At 43.3% G+C, this 20031-nt stretch overlaps 1 protein-coding gene across 2 annotated transcripts in view; it reads left to right on the forward strand.

Annotated features, from left to right (window-relative positions):
• COMMD1 (copper metabolism domain containing 1) overlaps window positions 1–20031 on the forward strand; it is a 171768-nt gene that overhangs the window by 7502 nt on the left and 144235 nt on the right. Inside the window, exon 3 of one of the 2 annotated variants that reach the window (XM_070429310.1) lies at window positions 18823–19020. The exons of the other annotated variant lie outside the window; for it this stretch is intronic. The gene's annotated coding sequence lies outside the window, so the exon portion shown is untranslated. The remainder of the gene's footprint in view (window positions 1–18822; window positions 19021–20031) is intronic. 2 annotated transcript variants of the gene reach the window in all.

Consider the following 20031-nt stretch of genomic DNA (forward strand, 5'->3'; position numbering starts at 1 on the left):
GAGGTCCTGACTAGGCTGCTGATCAACTGAAGGCTGTCTTCGTGTCATTCCTTCTTCGCCGACTCCGTCCACACCTTTGGGGCCCCTGGACCCGCTGGGATTGGACCCCAGCAAGATATGAAAGACCAAGTGGGCAAACAGTTCTGAGATGCTGGTGTAATTACTGTGGCTGGGCATGAAGGCTAGACTGGGTACAAGGGCACATCTACACTAATAAAAGAGAAACATGGTAATTGGCGTACGACCGCTCCCCTTCCCATTGGCTAATCAGCGTATCCTTATGCAAATTAACTGTCAGCCAAGATGGCGGCCGGCAGCCAGGCAGCTGGAAGCTAACAGGCTTGCTTGCTGTGGACTCCAACGTTCCCCACCGGCCTCTGAGCTTCAGTTGGAAACATAGTAACATTTACAGAAGATAAACAAAACTCCAGAAACCTCCTGTCAGTCAGCCGGGATCTCAGAGCTGGAGTCGCAACATTGTTTCGAATACAGAAAACAAAGGCCAGAAACCTGCTTTCAGCCGAGCCTCAGAGAGAAAGCTGGCTCTCAGCTCCAGTGACAGCCATAGAAGGTAAATAAATGCCAGAATAAAAAAAAAAGAAAAAAAGGAGAGGTTTGGAGCTTCAGTCGCCCGCCAGCCTGAAAACAGCCCTCAGCCCCTCACCCAGACTGGCCAGGCACCCCAGTGGGGACCCCACCCTGAAGCAACAAGATGGCGGCTAATTTGCATACTGAAGGCAGGCGGCAGCAGGCAAGGCTGTCTGCAGTCTGGGACCCGGATCTGTGACCCTGCCGGGTGGGATCAGCGGAGCCTCGAGGCCTCCCGGCACCGGGATCAGCGTGACAGGGGGCAGCGCTCAAACCCCCTGATCTCCCTGCGGCTCTGTGAGTGACAGAGGGCGGGGCCACAACCTCCCTATCTGCCCTGCTCTGTTCCTGACAGGGGAAGGTGCCCCAATCACCTGATCAGCCCTGCTCTGTGCCTGATAGGGGGGAGCTCCCCAATCCCCTGATCGCCCTGCGGCTCTGTGTGTGACAGGGTGCGGCGCACCAACCCCCTGATCGGCCCTGCTCTGTGTGTGACAGGGTGCGGCACCCCAACCCCCGCCCCCCCCACGGGCCCTGCTCTGTGTGTGACAGGGTAGAGCCATAACCTCTCCATTGGCCCTGCCCTGAGGGTGACAGTGGCGGCGCCCCAACCCCCTGATCAGCCCTGCTCTGTGGGTGATAGAGGGTGGCACCCCAACCCCCCTCCATGGGCCTTGCTCTGTGTGTGACAGGGTAGAGCCATAACCTCCCCATTGGCCCTGCCCTGAGTGTGACAGGGTGCAGCGCCCCAACCCCCTGATCCGCCCTGCTCTGTGTGTGACAGGGGGCGGTGCCCCAACTCCTCTATCGGCCCTACTCTGTGAGTGACAGGGGAGAGCTCCTCAACCCCCTGATCGGCCCTGCTCTGTGCATGACAGGGGGGAGCTCCTCAACCCCCTGATGGGCCCTGCTCTGTGAGTGACAGGGAGCAGTGCCCCAACCCCCTGATTGGCCCTGCTCTGTGAGTGACAGGGAGCAGTGCCCCAACCCCCTGATCGGCCCTGCTCTGTGCGTGACGGGGTGGCGCCACAACCTCCCCATCGACCCTGCCTTGAGTGTGACAGGGGGCAGTGCCCCAACCCCCCAATCGGCCCTACCCTGAGCATGACTGAGGGTGGCATCGCAACCTCCTGATCCACCCTGCTCTGTGCATGACGGGGCGGCGCCCCAACTCCCCAATCGGCCCTGCTCTGAGCCTGACCAGGGGCTGCACCTAGGGATTGGGCGTGCCCTCTGCCACCCGGAAGCAGGCCTAAGCCAGCAGGTCGTTATCTCCCGAGGGGTCCCAGACTGCGAGAGGGCACAGGCCGGGCTGGGGGACCCCCCCCTCCACCGAGTGCACAAATTTTTGTGCACCGGGCCTCTAGTCTATAATAATGAAAGCATAATATGCTAATTAGACCAGTCGTCCTTCCAGATGAAGCCAGGGCTACAAGGGAAGCCCGGGTCCCAGGTGCCAGAGGAAAGCCAGTGCCTGCAGCCGGGAGAAGGAAGGCATACTCTTGCACGAATTTTGTACATTGGGCTTCTAGTGAAACTATAAAGGGTTAATGAACTGAGAATATAAAAGGGTGGGTATTCTATGGCAACTATAATCTGTACCACACATTTCACATTTTATTCTAAAATACTTTATATTATCATGTAACTTTTTGGAGAGTATGCCTAGTTTTCCTCATCGGATCATAGATTAAAAGTAGTGACCCTGGTTTATACATTTTGTACTCTCTTAGCAATTAGCGCATTGCTTCATAGGAACTCACATTTGTTGAATCAATGGATAAAATCATTCTAGCTTCCTATGTGTTTCCTACTGAGTTTTTTCTTCTTTCACAATAAGCATCTGATTGAGGCTAAAGATATGTTCCTTTTAGATAGTTGAGTGTTTTCCATCCTTGTCTCTAAAGAGACAGGATTTCTGGATGCTTTTAAGAAGTATTATATAATTATGAAAAAAAGGACAATACGTGGTTGGGTAAAAATAATAAGCCTAATTATGCCTATGTGAAACAACCTTGAAATAAACGTTGGATGATTTCTCTTCAATCTGTTAAAAATCAGAATAAAAGTAAAAAAGTTTAGAGGAAAAAAAGAGACTAGCATTCTCCTGGAAAATTGGGGAGAGCAGAGGCCTTGGTTTAGAGCAGTGATGGCGAACCTTTTGAGCTCAGCGTATCAGCATTTTGAAAAACCCTAACTTAACTCTGGTGCCGTGTCACATGTAGAAATTTTTTGATATTTTCAACCATAGTAAAACAAAGACTTATATTTTTGATATTTATTTTATATATTTAAATGCCATTTAACAAAGAAAAATCAACCAAAAAAATGAGTTCGCGTGTCACCTCTGACACGTGTGTCATAGGTTCGCCATCACTGGTTTAGAGGAATCACACTGAAGCTTACATCTGGAGTGAGAGGTCTGAGAAGAGCGTCTGGTTTTCCAAGATTAGCAGTACAAATGGCTCCATAGCCTAAGTGGACATTTATGTATTCTTTACGTAGCACACTCTTCTTTCAGTTTTCCTGGCACTGACAGGCTTGTTCAATTTTGATAAAACTATAAAGAAAACATTGAAAATAGGCTTCTAAACCACTGAAGAAGGTCACTGATCACAATGATATATAAGTGGTTCTTCAAATTTTTACCACCTGCCATTTTATGTACTTCAGTCACACCCCAACCTACCTTTCCTTCTGTTCAGACTTTTATATATGAGTTAATAAATTAATATTATATGGTGATACAGCCAAGAGTTTTCAGTTCAGTTTTGACAGTCACTATCTTTGTTGATGAGTTTGTTTCTATAATTATTTGAATATTTCATTACATTTTGCCCTTCTCATTAAAATGAAGGAAAAGAAAAATGAAAATGCTAATCCCAGTGATAACAAGTTTAGGTTTCATACACTTAGTGCAATTAAGACAAAGATGAAAATTATTTGGCCATCTAAAGGGAACAGAACTTAGCCATAATCAGATGCTCATTGTAAAGGGAAAGAAATCAATGAAAGAATACATATAAAGTACTAGTGCTAAATTACTGAAAATTGTGTCTGAAATTGAGGTGTGATTAGGGATTTTATAATAATTCTTAAGTCTTATATCATGTTAGTTCTACTTTTAGCCAGTCAAACTTTTTTGAAAACATGTTATGTTAGAAAAAGAAAAACTGCCTATATTGTATTGTGCTCCAGGAGGCCACATGGAGGTGCCACAGAGGCTAAGGTCTGGGCCAATGGCCAGAGCTGCAGGCCTCCCACCCCTATATCAGCTTTCACCAAAACAAAGTTCCTTTTCCACTTTCCATTCTGGATTCTGAAAAGCCTTTTTCTTTTCTTTTCTTTTCTTTTTTTTTTAGGATTTCTTTCAAAGAAAGAGTTCCCATGTAACAGAAGTCTGAAAATCACTGCCTTACCCTGATACAGTGTTTATATATAGTGGTTCAGCCTTTTAAAGGGACTATTTGGCAGTAACTTAAAAGTCTAAATATTTGTATTGTTTGACTCAGCAATTTTACCTCTAACAATTACTCTTAATACAAGTAATCATTCAAGGGCACAAAGATATATGTACAGGATATTTATTGCAGCATTGTTCATAATAGAAGATTGAAAACAAAACAAACATTGTTAGCATAATAACATTCCTGTATTGGTGTTCTTAAAGGAATGAGATGGAAAGATGTCAAAGTATATTGCTAAGTGGAAAAAGCAAGTTACAAAACAGTATGATTCCATTTGTAGGTCAAATAAGTCAATAAATAAAAGAAAAACATTGGCCTGGCCGGCGTGGCTCAGTGGTTGAGCTTCGGCCCGTGAATCAGGAAATCATGGTTCGATTCCAGGTCAGGGCACATGCTCGGGTATTGGGCTTGATCCCCAGTGTGGAGCATGCAGGAGGCAGCCGATCAATGATTCTCATCATTGACGTTTCTATTTCTCCCTCTCCCTTCCTCTCTGAAATCAGTAAAAATATATTAAAAAGAAAACCATTGCCTTTGATATATGCAAATAGATGACTGTTACTTCTTAAAATTATTACTAAAATTCATAGGTTTAATTGTTTTAGTTATATATTGGATGGCATGATCTTTTTTATTTACATAGATTATTCAACTTTGGGGTTTTTCATAATTGCTCTATCTGAAAAAGTAATCAGTTAAACTTAGCGTATTAGGGTTTTAGAAAGTAAAAAATCTTGTAAAGATTTCGTATAATTTTATGTTAAGAAGGTAATCAGCAATGACTTAGACTTATGGAATTTAGTCACATGGTGTAACAAAAAAGTTTAGGCCCTCAAACACTCACAAACACAATAACATTCAAGAGAATAACCATTTTTGTATGTTAGTGCAATAGGAATTTTCATAATTTAACCTTAGAGAGCTATTCTCTCTTCATTTTTAATCATTAGTTGAGTAGGCCAAAGATAAAAGATTTTGTTTATGGCACACATGTCACAAGGAGCCATGAAATCATTACAGTGAGTGTTGTATGATTGATAAGATCTTTTACACTTTTACTTTTAAAATATGTTTTTTCTTTATTGATTTTTAGAGAGAGGAAGGGAGAGATAGAAACATCGATTGGCTGCCTCCTGCATGTCCCCTACTGGGGCTCAAGCCCACAGGGATCAAACTAATGACCTCTTGGTCATAGCTCCATGTTCAACCACTGAGCAACACTAGCTAGGCTCTTTTACACTTTTATTTTGAAGCATGGAAGATTAAAAGTGGATATCACAATGGTCATGCCAACAAATCCACAGAAAAAGGGGGTGTTCAACAAACTGCATGTTTCTATAGATATGTGAGGCAGAAAATACCAGGGTAAATTTTACAAATCAGTTAAACCAATAGTACCATAAATAAGAACAGAGAAATGAAAATTACAGATTTCTTAAGTCTCATACCAGATCCTAACAGTGCATTTAAAGCACTTTAAAGACATCCTACTAGAATACATCATGGTTTTACTTCTGTCTTCTAATTAGAAAGACTGTTGTCTCACACTATGTATTTTTTATTCCCTGAGAGATTGCAATGGTGAAACTATAGAAAGCACAAGGAATGCTCATCATCTGGAAAGCAACTTAAAACATATGTTGTCATGCAAGAGAGCTCAGGAAATTCACAATGTCATAGATGAAAAAACAGGCTTTCCTAGGAACTAAAAAGCCAAGAGTCTGCAAGAGAAGGCACAGGGGATACAGTGGGCCCAGGGTGCTCTATTGCACATGTCACAAGTGAGCATTCCATTGAAGGGACATCCTCTCCTCTTTTGCTTTCTCTTCTTCAAGACCAAAGTGGTGAACATCCTTATCAAGGGGATCCACACAGACTACTTGGTATCAGGCTGTCTGGATTTAGATGTCAACTGTCAGGAGTTATCTGAGAGAACCAGATGCCTATATCTGGATTCCTTGGGTGCCCATGGGAAGTTGCAGCCCCTCCTGCTGAGAGGGAGAAAGCAACCAGTGCCATGGGAAGCCGAATTTGGAAGAAATAGGGAGGCCGTTGGTCACAGTTGGTTCATTGTTTAGGCAACCCAGAGTAACCTGCTGGGGTCATCTACAGACTATCCTGTCTGTTTTACCACTGTCATTAGTCAGTAGCATCATCTTTTTTATATAAAATTTTTATATAAAATTTAGGGTTCTGGCCCTAGCCGGTTTTTCTCAGTGGGTAGTGTTGGCCTGTGGACTGAAGGGTCCTGGGTTCTATTGCTGCCAGGGGCACATGTCCAGGTTGCAGGCTCGATCCCCAGTAGGGGGCATGCAGGAGGCAGCCGATCAATGATTTTCTCTCATCATTGATGTTTCTATCTTTCTCTATCTCTCCCTTCTTCTCTGAAATAAATAAAAATATATTTAAAATAGAATAAAATAAAGTTTAGGGTTCTGTTTTTTATTGAAATTTTAAGGTGCCTGCTTCTGCTATAATTGTTTGCAATTCTTAGTACCTTCTGTAGGCCTTCCATTTTATGTCATTTAAACAAAATTTAAATATTTTAAGAGTTGGCATTTTATTAAGAATTTTAAATATTCAGTGTCCTGACTTTGGCTAGGATAGTTCTCTTTGGCATTACTCATTGCCACCTGCTGGAGAAGAGAAGAAGTGCAGTTGAACACTTTTCATTCAAGTAACAAGACCTGTTTCTTCTCCTAACCTAAGCCATGGAAATCATATCTCCTCTAAGGAGGTGTTCCTTATTGCCCTAGGTCAGTGGTTCTCAACCTTCCTAATGCCACGACCCTTTAATACAGTTCCTCATGTTGTGGTGACCCCCAACCATAAAATTATTTTCGTTGCTACTTCATAACTGTAATTTTGCTACTGTTATGAATCGTAATGTAAATATCTGATATGTAGGATGTATTTTCATTGTTACAAATTGAACATAATTAAAGCATAGTGATTAATCACAAAAACAATATGTAATTATACATGTGTTTTCCGATGGTCTTAGGTGACCCCTGTGAAAGGGTCGTTCGACCCCCAAAGGGGTCTCGACCCACAAGTTGAGAACCGCCCCCTAGATGAAAGCAGAGGAATGTGTACATTGGGGACTCGGACAATAGTAGGTTCTCTGACCTTTCTAATCCTGACTTGTGTCCTGAGACCTGCATCAGTCTCTTCATCCCAGGGGATGGGAAGTGTGGGAGCGGGCAACACAGTGAGCTGGGTAACAGGGTAGTCCACCTACTGATTCCGGGCTGGGATAACAGTAGTTCTGAGAGCCAAGAGAAGTGCCTGTGGTGATAATATTGGCTGCTTCAATATCTACCCCTATTGGGAACAGAGCAGCTTGGATATGTTTCTATATTCTGTGGACATGTTAGGTTTACTCAGGCTAATGTTATAGAACCTGAGGATTAAAAGTTACAGAAAATTATTTTCAAGTCTGTTGTTGTAGATATAATATTAGGTTTATAAGCAAGAAATTTGAAAACTTGTTCACTATAGACCACTAAAATATTTCATGGCTTCATGAAGATATTTAAATTTATTGTTTGTTTTAATCTTACTTGGAGAAATTATTTTTTAAATTTGCCAACTTCCTCAGTGAGCTCCATCCAGTTCAGGTAACTACACTGTCCCCTGGGCCTTTCTCACCCCATCATTCTGACAGGTCTCTGCCTGCAATCTTGCGAACCTCCAATCCATTCTCTCACTGCAACTAGAATAATCATTATAAAATGCAGATCTGAGCATACCGTTGCCTTTATTGAAATATTTTAATGTTTTTTGAAGTCTAGACTCTTGAATAAGCCTAGGAGCCACTCAGGGGAAGGCCATGCCACTACTTTTTTAATATAATTTTTAAAAATATATTTGTATTGATTTCAGAGAAGAAGGGAGAGGGAGAGAGATAGAAACATCAATGATGAGAGAGAATCATTGGTCAGCTGCCTCCTGCATGCCTCCTACTGGGGATCGAGCCCAGAACCTGGGGATGTGCCCTTGACTGGAATCAAACTGGGGACCCTTCAGTCCGTAGGCTGATGCTCTATCCACTGAACCAAACCAGCTAGGGCCATGCCACTACTTTTAAACCTTCCCTATTACTCTGTTCTTGCCATGTTAAACTACCTCCATTTCCAAAGCACTATTCTCACTTCTGAGATATCGCTCTCTCTCTCTCTCTCTCTCTCTCTTTCTCTCTCTCTCTCTCTCTCACACACACACACACACACACACACACACACACACAGTAGTCCCTTTGTTTGAGTAATTGACTGACTTTTACCCATTCTTTAGACCTCAGCTTCCTTTCACAAGAGATGCCTAGAGTCTTGAAGGCTGGTGGGTCTCTGCTCTACCTTAATGCCTTTTGCCAGCTCCAGCAGAGCACCATCACACTATCTGTGAAAAACCATGTCCTTGTCACCATCCTCTTTACACTACAGGCTTCCTGAGGGTAGGGACTGGGCCTTGTTTACTTTTGTATCTCCCTGTGCCTAATACTGTGCCTGGGGTATAATAGGTGTTCAATAAATGTTGCATGAATACACAAAATAGCATATTTGAAGCCTAAAAGTCTCTCCCTGATGAGGTAGCTCAGTTGGTTAGAGCGTCGTCCCGATACCTCAAGGTTGTAGGTTCGATCCCCAGTCAGGCATATCCAAGAATCTACCAATGGCCCTAGCCAGTTTTGCTTAGTGAATAGAGCATCAGCCTGCAGACTGAAGGGTCCCGTGTTTGATTCTGGTCAAGGGCATGTACCTTGGCTGCAGGCTTCTCCCCGGCCTGGGCTCATGCAGGAGGCAACCAATCAAAGTGTTTCTCTTACATTGATGTTTCTCTCTGTCTTTCCCTCTCTCTTTCACTCTCTCTAAAATATCCTCGGGTGAGGCCCTCGCTGATTTGGCTCAATGGATAGAGCATCGGCCTGAGGACTAAAGGGTCCGGGGTTTGATTTCGGTCAAGGGCACATGCCCAGGTTGCGGGCTCAATCTCCAGTGGGGGGCGTGCAGGAGGCAGCTGATCAATGATTCTCTCTCATCATTGATGTTTCTATCTATCTCTCCCTGTTCCTTCCTCTCTGAAATCAATAAAAATATATTTAAATATATATATATCTCCTTGGGTGAGGATTAACAACAACAAAAGAATCAACCAATGGATGCATAAATAAGTGGAACAACAAATCATTCTCTCTCTCTCAAATCAATAAACAAAAAATTTTAAAAATAGAATAAGTCTGCCATAACCGGTTTGGCTCAGTGGATAGAGCGTCGGCCTGCGGACTGAAGGGTCCCAGGTTCGATTCCGGTCAAGGGCACGTACCTGGGTTGCGGGCACATCCCCAGTAGGGGGTGTGCAGGAGGCAGCTGATCGATGTTTCTCTCTCATTGATGTTTCCAACTCTCTATTCCTCTCCCTTCCTCTCTGTAAAATAAATAAATAAATAAAATATATAAAAAAATAATAATAATAAGTCTGTCTTTAAAACTAGGTTTTCTGAGCAGTTGTGGCTGCTCTCAGTCCCTTCCCAGAGGCTCTGCTTCTCAGAACCCCGGCAGCCGCTGCAAACCTCGGAGAGAAAGCTGTCCTCAGATTCCAACTGATGCCGGACAATCCCGCTTCTCCCGTCTGAGTCTGAGTCCCTAGAGATTCGCCCGGATCTGGAGCTCAGAGTCTGAGACTCCCTCCCGACTGAAAACGACAACGGCGCCCTCAGCCACCAGCCCGCTTTGCGCGCGCACCTCGGTACCTTTGTATTTTCCACACTGCGCCTCCTCTGAGCCTCGGTTTGCTGTTGTCTTTCCTTCTAGTTGAAGAGTCTCTCCTCAGCCAGCTTTCCTGTGGTTCTGGGTGATGTCTGTTCCGTCTTTTAGTTGTATTTTTGAAGTGGTTGTTTGCGGCGGCAGTCTTGGTGTTTACCTATGCCGCCATCTTGGTTCTCCTGGATTCTTTTTTGTTTTTGCTTTTCCGGTTGGGTATTTTAAATCTTTGACTTGATTCTTGGGATCCTCTTGTCTGCTGTTGGATCTCTGTATATTATTCTTTATTTCAGTCAGTGTATGCTTAATTTCTAGTTGGTCTTTTTTCATATCCTCCAGGGTCTCACTAAATTTGTCAGCAGTTTCCAGAAAATTCTTGAAAAACCTTATAACCGTGGTTTTGAACTCTATATCCAGTAGTTTGCTTTCCTCCATTTCTGTCATTTGTGACCTGTTTCCTTTGTCTCCACATTTTTTATGTTTCCCTGAGTGGCTTTGTGCACTAGGTGTCCTATAGGGCCCAGTGGCTCAGCCTCTCCAATTACCTGAGGTGGACACTCTTGGTGCACCCCTTTGTGGGCTTTGTGCACAGTCTTGTGTAGTTAAGCCTTGATTGTTGTAGGTATCACTGAGAGGAATTGACCTCCAGGCCAATTGGCTGTGAGAATCAGCTGTGTCTGCAGTGGGAGAACTTCTGTGCTGAAGACACCCTTCTGGGGCAAGACTTGCTTCAGTGGGGCTTTGGTGCTCACTGAGTCTGCCCCCTGAGTGTGTCCCTTATGGATCTGAGGAGTTGTAATCTGGATGGTCCCACTCTGACCACTGGGTACACTGGGTCTTGGATCTAAGGAGTTGCTAATTTAGCCTCTTCCTGAGGCTACCCAGCAGGAGCTACAAAGAAATCTGCAGATTCCCCTTTCTTTCTTGGGGTTTGGAGGTGCCCAGATGAGGCCCAGCTGTGAAGCAATGTAAGCCGCTGTGGGGCCTGGGGACTTCTCTTGGAATTTCTGGGTCTGTCTGGCCCAGTTGCAATTTGTTAGGTAATTTTCAGATTGCGAAGGGCCAGGGCATTCCTATGCAAAAGCCTCTGCTGCAGCCTGGGTCGGGTGGGGTCTCAGGGAATCAGCAGGGCAGGGCAAGCAGCTATGGCTGATCCTCAGCCCTGCCCTAAGGGGCCCCACGTCTCAGTGTCCTGGTAATCGCTGCAAGCACCTTTGAGAGAAAGCAGCCCTTGAGTTCAGAGTTCTGCCTTTGCCAGACAGTCCAGTTTCTCCCCGTATGAGTCTGGGTCCCCAGAGACTTCCCGCAACTAGAGTTCAGAGCAGTCGGGAGCTTGAGACTCCCTCCCGATTAAAAAAGACAGCAGCATCCTCAGGTGCCAGCCCCTTTCCGAGCGCTCAAGCCTCCGTACCTCTGCACTCCACCTCCGCAGCTCCTCTGAGTCTCGGTATGCTTTTCTCTTTCCTTCTAGTTGTAGAATTTCCACTCAGCCAGCCTTCCTGTAGTTCTGGATGATGTCCGTTTTGTCTTTTCGTTGTACTTTTGAAGTTGTTGTGGGAGGCAGCAATTTCTGGTGTTTACCTATGCCGCCATTTTGGTTTCTCGTGTCATGTATATTTTAATTTGCTTGGAGAGGCCGTAGAGTTTTATCCAATAGTCTTGTGACCATAAAGGTTTGCGATTAATTAACCAGCCTTTTTACCATTCAGTGATTCCTTTACAGACTGCCCATGAGTCGGAAAAGACGTAAATTTTGAGCTTATGATTGTCAATTGAGTCCTTAAAGGCTAAATATGTAGCTATGAGTTCAGCATGTTAAGCAGATTTGGACCTACTAGTCGTCGTTAGCACTTGTGATGTCGCTGGATTGAAGGCTGCTGCTCTCCATTCGCACGGGTCACCGGTTACAGAAACTGATCTGTCTGTAAACCAGGCGTTGTTAAGTTCAGGGCTATATTGTGGCCCTTTCACACTGATCGGATTGGGTGGTCTTACAAACTTGTTGGCACGGGTAGGTGGTTCCACCTCAAGTTTGTTGACCTCCTTGGTGAGGAGGGCTGGTTCACTGGAGCCAGAGGTTTCTCGTGTGTTAATGTACCACTTCCCCGAGAGAACCTTTTCATCCATTTGGGAACCTGCCAATTCTTCAGCTGACATTTTGAGCCATGCCTTAAGGGGCAATGTGCTGTGCACGGTTATTGGGTTAAGTCCAGTCAGGGGCTCCATGTGCAAAATGCCACATAGAGTGTCCAGGTTAGTTTCTGAAAATGAGAGAATTTGTGGTAAGAGTTAGGGAATCTCTGAGTCCAGAATCCTACAGGCATTAGTTTTTCGTCTTCTGTTCCTCTTTTGTCTAGTCCCCAGCTAGTTTCATGTTCTGCCATGAAACTAATGCCTAGTATTATTTTGTCTCCTGGTCTGATACTTTGTAGGGATTGAAAGTGGTGTATGTAATCCTTTAATTGTTTAAATGCTTGTTCCTGTTCTTGGGTTCATATGAAAGATACTGCTTTCCTGGTGACTTTGTATATGGGTTTTGCAATGTCTGCCAGATATGGTATGTGTTGTCTCCAGTACATGAAAAGTCCCATTAATTGTTGTGTTTCTTTTTTGTTGGTTGGGCCTTTTAGGTTTAGCAATTTCTCTATTACTTTGTTCAGTATGTTTCCGCCTGCAGAACTCCAGTGGATGCCTAAAAATGTTGTTTTGGTGTCTGGGGGCTGGATTTTGTCAGGATTAATTATCCAGCCTAGTGATCTCAAATGAGATACTAGTGCGTCTAAGTCAGTTTGAAGGGTATCCTTGTCATTGTTATAGAGTAGGATGTCGTCTATGTATTGTATAATTGTAGATTTACATTTGGTGGGGTCGATGTTATTGGCAAGTAAATTGTGTGCAACTGTAGGTGAATTTTTGTATCCTTGTGGAAGTCTTTTGAATTGCGATTGCTTACCTTGCCATGTAGATGTGGTAATAGGTCTGGATTCCTTAGCTATTGGGATGGCGGAAAACATGTCTGATAGGTCAATTGCTGCCATGCGTTTTGGGTCGGCTTTTTGGGTCATATTGATTACATCTTGTGCGTCAGGCAGGCAGCCATCTCTCTTTGGTGAGGCCTTATTCAGGTTGCGATAGTCTATTGTGATCCTGTAGGTGCCGTTAGGCTTTTTTACAGGCCAGATTGAGCTGTTATAAATGTGTGACCTGCCTGGTTCTATTTTAGCCTCTTCCAGAAGTTTTTTAAGTGCTTTGGTTCCATCATCATGTCCTCCTTTTAGAGGGCTTTGAGGTGTGAATGAATGTGTATTTGGTTCTGGTAATGTTAATGGAGGTATTTGTAGTGCTGTTAAGAATGTCTGTATGTTATGTAATGTAGGTTTATGTATGATGTGACTAAAGAGTTGTGGGATTAAGTCCATACCTATAATGTTTTGAATTTCTGGTGCTATCAAAAAGGTTGCTGGGATTTTCTTTCCTTTATATGCGTCCAGGAGTGGGTGCTGTTCAGATTACATTGCCCATTACTCCTTCTGTGACTACTTTGTTGTGTGTTACTGTGCCTTTTAGTAAAGAGACTTGTGTTCCTGTATCTACTAAAAATGAGTGGTTTTGAAAATGACTTCCATGTAGTGATACTTGTAGTGTTATGTATGGTCTATTGTCATGTTCCATGAGAAATGTTTCTGTAATATTTATGTTGGGGAGGGTTCCAAAGGGTAGGGGTGGGTAAATTTGTTTGTGCCCCCTACTGCTGAACTTGCTGTGGTCGGTGGGAGCCCTACCAGTTTCCCTGATTTGATTTGAGTTTTGTTTAAAGGGGTTAGTGCCTTGTCCATTTTGGAAGGGGTTGGGATTTCGTTTAAAGTTTCGATTTCTAAATAAGTTATTGTTCCCAAAAGGGTCATTTTGTCTGAATGGGTTTTGTGGCTGGGTGGATTGATTATTCCTGAATAGATTATTATTTCTAAATGGATTACTATTGTCTCTGACTGAGTTGTTATTATTACTTCTGAATGGATTATTGTTCTTGAAGAATGAATTGTTCCTTCTCCAGTAATTAGCTTGTCCTTGTCTGTACTGGTCATTCTGCCTGTTTTGATTGGTTTGGCGTGTTTGTAAGGGCTTTGGAGGTCCCCTATACTGTTGCATGGGGAATGAATATTTCTTTGATTCCTCTGCTGTGAAGGCGAATTTCTTTTCTGCTAACAGGTCTTGGTGCAGTTGGATTTTCCTTTTAAAATCCTCTGCAGTGCTGGACCCTGCGATAAGGTTCTGAGGCTGCATTTTGTAGCCATCTGGGCGTTTCTTATTAGTACCTTGACTATCCCTTCTACCTCTGAATTTTCCCATGGTGGTTTAGAGAGGCTTGTTAGAATCACCCATTTCCTTAACTGGGTCTGTAATTGTGTAAGAGACCCCAATGTTCTGACAACTGTCCTGAAGACAGGTCCACTGCTGGGAATGCTCTTCTCCACACATCTCCTATCCAGCTCCATAATGATCTTACTGTATTTGAATGTTGTTCTGCAATTTCCTTTAGTGCTGTTTTTAATTTGGCTAATTGTATTGCATCTATTACTACTGTGAGTTCATCTGCACTTAACATAGATGTGTCGCCTCCAAGTTCATACTATGTCCGTTAATTCTCCTTTAATCAATCGTTTTCTGAGTTCTGCTAATTCCTGCCTTGAAAAGGAGGTGCATTCTACTGATTGCTTCATTTTCCAATCTGATTACCTTCTTTTTTACTACTACTGGCTTGCTGGAGTATTTTGCAACGACCTTCTGTGCTAGTGATCTTCCCTTGTCAGTGTCCTCCTGCAGGTGATGGATTGTCTGTAGTAATATTCTTACTACCTCCTGTGGCCTTCTTTCTATTATTGCAGTGGTTCTCAACCTTCTGGCCCTTTAAATACAATTCCTCAAGTTGTGACCCCCAACCATAAAATTATTTTTGTTGCTACTTCATAACTGTAATTTTGCTACTGTTATGAATCATAATGTAAATATCTGATATGCAGGATGGTCTTAGGCAACCCCTGTGAAAGTCGTTCAAAGGCCAAAGGGGTCGCGACCCACAGGTTGAGAACCACTGTATTATTGGACTCAGATTGTTAGGATCTACTATGTTTTTGCTGAGGCCAGGGGCTGTCTGGATTTTATATTTGGCCCTCAGGGCGTCCTCTACCGTCTCCATTTGCTTTCTGATGGTATGTTAGGCTCGGCAGGGTTGTTTCTTTTGAAAGCTTGTTGAAGAAGTCTTTAACCTTCTGCATGGTGTTGAGTGAGGCAGAGTCTTGGTGCGTACCCACCAAACCGACAGAATCCTTGTGTATGCGGTGTGTTCCTATTGCAGTACGTGGTTTCTAGATGGAGCGTTGTTAGTTTTCTTAGAAAATTAGGGAGAGTTTTAACTAGTTTCTTCAAAATTCTGTTCATAAGTTCTGCTCTGCTGTAAATTTATTCTTCAAAAAAAATTCATTTTCCTTTTAAAAAAAAAAAAAAAAAAAAAAACTAGGTTTTCTGATACAAGAGAAATTCACAATTTACTTTCACAGTTTTATTTTTAAAAATACTAATAATGCAAGAAATAAAATTAAAATGTTCTCCTGAATCCATTATAAATGAAATAAGACTCATAAGAATCATTCAAATTTTTCTTAGACCTTTCTCAATAGAATATATTACTTAATAATGAGATATTTTTACAAAAGTAAAATACTATTATGAAAAATAGGTATGACTTTACACACTGATTAAATTTGACCATATTTTTTTTTAAATCCTACTAAATAATTTAGAATAATCTTTTGCACTAAAAAAGCTGTGAGCATACCTTATTTTAGTTAAGTCATAGGATAATTTTTTTCTTTTCAAAAAGCAGGACAAGTTTAAATTCTGGGACTCTAAGCTAAATTTCAGAAAGGCTTAATAGTATTAGAATGACGATGCCTGTTTGAGGGGTTCCCAAACACACTGAAGACTGTGGGGCTTCTGCTCTAGCTGTGAAGCTGGACACTGCTCTGCTCATTGGCATTTGGCAAGGACCCTGAGGTCACAGCCTAGTTTTGTGATGTGGAGACAGTGACTCTAAGTGACGAATGGTAAGGATTTTATATTCCGTCTGCAAATCATGATGGGATCTCTTGGTAAAAGAAAAAAAACGAGCCCTAACCGGTTTGGCTCAGCGGGTAGAGCATCAGCCTGCGGACTCAAGGGTTCAGGTTCGATTCCGGTCAAGGGCATGCACCTTGGTTGCAGGCACATCCCCAGTGGGGAGTGTGCAGGAGGCAGCTGATTGGTGTTTCTCTCTCATCGATGTTTCTGGCTCTCTATCCCTCTCCCTTCCTCTCTGTAAAAAATCAATAAAATGTATTTTTTTAAAAAAAGATAAAAAACGATTTGTTCTCACTTGTTGCCTTGCCACTGCCACGGATTATTAACTTAATTTTGTGGGAGTTTCTTGATGGAAGACATTCAAACACATTTATGAATGAGTCACAAATATTATGAGTCACAAATATTATGAATGAATCACAAATAACTAATATAGCCCTAACCGGTTTGGCTCAGTGGATAGAGCGTCAGCCTGTGGACTCAAGGGTCCCAGGTTCGATTCTGGTCAAGGGCATGTACCTTGGTTGCGGGCACAACCCCAGTGGGAAGTGTGCAGGAGGCAGCTGATCCATGTTTCTAACTCTCTATCCCTCTCCCCTCCTCTCTGTAAAAAAAATCAATAAAATATATTTTTAAAAAAATAACTAATATAACATTAGTTATCCTCTATGGGGAAGTATTCTTTGGAAAATATAATTCTATTGTTATATATGAAAATCAAGTCATTGTCTTTCTTAGTTTTCCAGAAATAAACATATATTCAAAGAAGGGAAAAGAACAAATCAAAAGGAAAAAAAAAATAAAGATACCTCTTGGTACTCCCCTGATAGGAACTTTCCTCCAACTATAAGAATATTTGCCCTAACCGTTTGGCTCAGTGGATAGATTGTCAGCCTGCCAACCAAAGGGTCTGGGTTCAATTCCGGTTAAGGGCAAGTACCTTGGTTGAAGGCTCCTCCTGGACCGGGCCCTGGTTGGGGCTTATGCAGGAGGCGACCAATCAATGTGTTTCTCTCACATCGATGTTTCTCTTTGTCTTTCCCTCTCTCTTCCACTCTCCTTAAAAATCAATGGAAAAATATCCCCAGGTAAGGATTAACAGAAAAGAACAAAGGAAAAAAAATCATAGTGTAGTAGACTGAATGATAGTCCCCAAAGATATTAGGTCTAATCCCTGGAACCTATAAATGCATGTAGAAAGGAAGAGATTATGCTGGATTACCTAGTGGGCCCTAAATTCCATCATATTCATCCTTATAAGAGAGAGGCAGACAGAGATTTGACATAGACATAGAGGAGGAGGTGATGTGAAGATGGAGGTAGCAATCGATGTGATGTTGCTACAAGCAAGGAATGGAATGCTCGCAGCCCCCAAAAGTTTGAAGAGGCCAGGAATAGAGTCTCCCCTAGATCTTCCAAAGGGAGGACCTGCTGATACTGATTTTGACCCAGTGATACTGATTTTGTACTTCTTGCCTCCAGGCTGCAAAAAACTAAATTTTTATTATTTTAATCCACCCAGTTTGTGGTAATTTGTTAAAGAGCCACAGGAAACTAATATGACTGGGGTATCATTAACATCCATTATAATGAGTTTATGAGGCACAACGTTTATTTTAATGGATTTTCTGTTGTTGTTAATTCCCACCCAAGGATATTTTTTTTTCTATTGATTTTTTAGAGAGTGGAAGGGAAGGGGTGAGACAGAGAGAAAGAAACATTGATGTGAGATAGACACATTGATTGGCTGCCTTGCAGCCGCTGTGGCTTTGTCCGGATGGGTGTTCAGATGGACATCCAGAAGATGTCTGGTCTAGTTAGCATATTACCCTTTTATTAATATAGATACTTATTGAACTTTGGCATTAGGAGGACTTAGTGTAGAAGCTCACAGGAAACATTAGTTATCCTCCATGGGGAAGTATTGAAGAACTATTAAAGAACACTGCTTCAAAATTACTGGAATACATTCTGCAGACTCCCTTAATGTTAATAAGGGACTTAGAATAATGCTACCAGAAGAACTCTAGGAATGTATTACCCTTTAAATTAAGAAACAAAACAACAAACAAAAATATGAATAATTTACTTTCTGTAAAATGAATAGTTTGTTACAGCACATTACCTTAAAACAAAAGCATTTGATTTCAGGACAACTAGGTTTGAGTGCCAGTTCTTCCAGTTATTAGTTGGTGACTGTGGGAGACACAGTACCTACCCAGGATACACTCCCACCAATCTTGTTCAGGCATCTACCCTGTCCTATACAGCCCTAATATTTTAGGAGCAGCCCACTCGGTCCCTAGTGCCACGAGTAATCCCCTCTCCTCTCCCAGTAGTTTGATTGGGAATGGGTATTAGTCAGTATACTTAGGATTTCTATTATTAGTGATGCAAAACAACCTAGTTACATTAATATTGGATAAATTATTGTCCAGTAAATGGGGGTGATATTGTCTTCCCTTTCCAATATAATCACTGTAAAAGTGCTATTTTATTTTGCAGAATAGACTATATCCAGAGATGGTATTATGTCAAAAGAAATAAAATTGGGTATTGTGGGGCGTTTTCTATAAACTATCAGATTATTGCTTTATTTGCAAATTATAGAAACTATTTTCTTTTAAAAACAACTATTGCAGCCCTGGCCAGCTTGGCTCAGTGTATAGAGCATCAGCCTGCGGACTAAAGGGTCCCAGGTTCGATTCCGGCCAAGGGCATGTACCTTGGTTGCGGGCACATCCCCAGTGGGGAGTGTGCGGGAGGCAGTTGAATCGATGTTTCTCTCTCATTGATGTTTCTAACTCTCTATTCCTCTCCTTCTCCCTTCCTCTCTGCAAAAATAAATAAATAATACATAAAAAATAAAATAAAAACAACTATTGCAGGGAGAACCAAGATGGCGGCATAAGGTATAGACCTGTGCATGCTGCCTCCCACAACAACATTGAAACTACCAACTATAAGACAAAACAGCTATCATCCAGAACCATGGGAAAGCTGGCCCAGTGGAAGTTCTACAACTGGAAGGAAAGAAAGAAGCGCATTGAGACTGAGTAGGAGGTGCAGAGGCGCCAAGAACAGAGGTACGGAGGCACACGCCAGGCGGGCTGCAACTGGATGCGCGGTTTTTTTCAATCGGAAGGGGATACAAGCTCTCGAATCCCCTGAGCTTGTTTGGGGCGGGATTCTGAGGTCCCAGACCCCTGGGGAGAGGCTGGACTGTCTTGCAGTGGGTCAGAGAGCGAGGGTGGCTTTCTTGTGGAGCTGCTTGCAGGGATCATTGTTGCTGTGGGGGCGCGGCACTCGGGGGGACGTGGAGACATGGAGTCACAGAGAGGCGAGGAGTCGCTGAGACGCTGATGACAACCATTGCTGTTTGCTCCGCCCTGGTGATTCTCTGAGACCCCGCCCTACTCAATTTACATCCCCACCCAAGCTGTGCCAGTGGCACAAAAGGAACCACCTGCGCTTTTGCAGCCTAACCCAACAAACTGCAGATTTCAACTCCTCGCATCCATAAGGGACACACTCAAGAAGCAGACTCAGGTTCAGAGGAAGCCGGAGCTGACTTGGAACCGCTGTACCAGCAAACGCACAAGCAGGTCCACCAGATCCAGTCTCAAATGGGATGCCGGGAGACAGCAGACAAGCAGTCTGTGCACTTAGCAGAAAACGAAATCCAAGCAAGCATACCAGATATTCAGCCAGCTAGAACACCTGGAGATTTTTGTCCAGCAAGGAGCCTCCCTACAAAAGACAGAATGCCAAACTTCGTGTTGACCAGTTAAAGTATGATGTCCAGCACCTGCAGACTACTCTCAGAAACTTCCAGCATTGGCGATATGCCAGGGAACAGCAGGAGAGACAGCGAGAGGAGCTTCTGTCTCGCACCTTCACCCCCAACGTGGGATGTGGCGCCCCCTGTGAGGCTGCGTGAGGCTGCGATGGCCCCTGCGAGGTTGCAACCCCCCCCCTGCGAAGTTGCATGAGGCTGCGACGGCCCCTGTGAAGCTGCGATGCCCCCTGCGAGGCTGCGTGAGGCTGCAATGGCCCCTGCAAGGCTGCGACGGCCCCTACGAGCTTGCGATGCCCCC

This window comes from Myotis yumanensis, unplaced genomic scaffold (genome assembly GCF_028538775.1).
Source record: "Myotis yumanensis isolate MYYU_CA2020_CCGP unplaced genomic scaffold, mMyoYum1.0.hap1 SCAF_11, whole genome shotgun sequence".
Taxonomy (NCBI): domain Eukaryota; kingdom Metazoa; phylum Chordata; class Mammalia; order Chiroptera; family Vespertilionidae; genus Myotis; species Myotis yumanensis.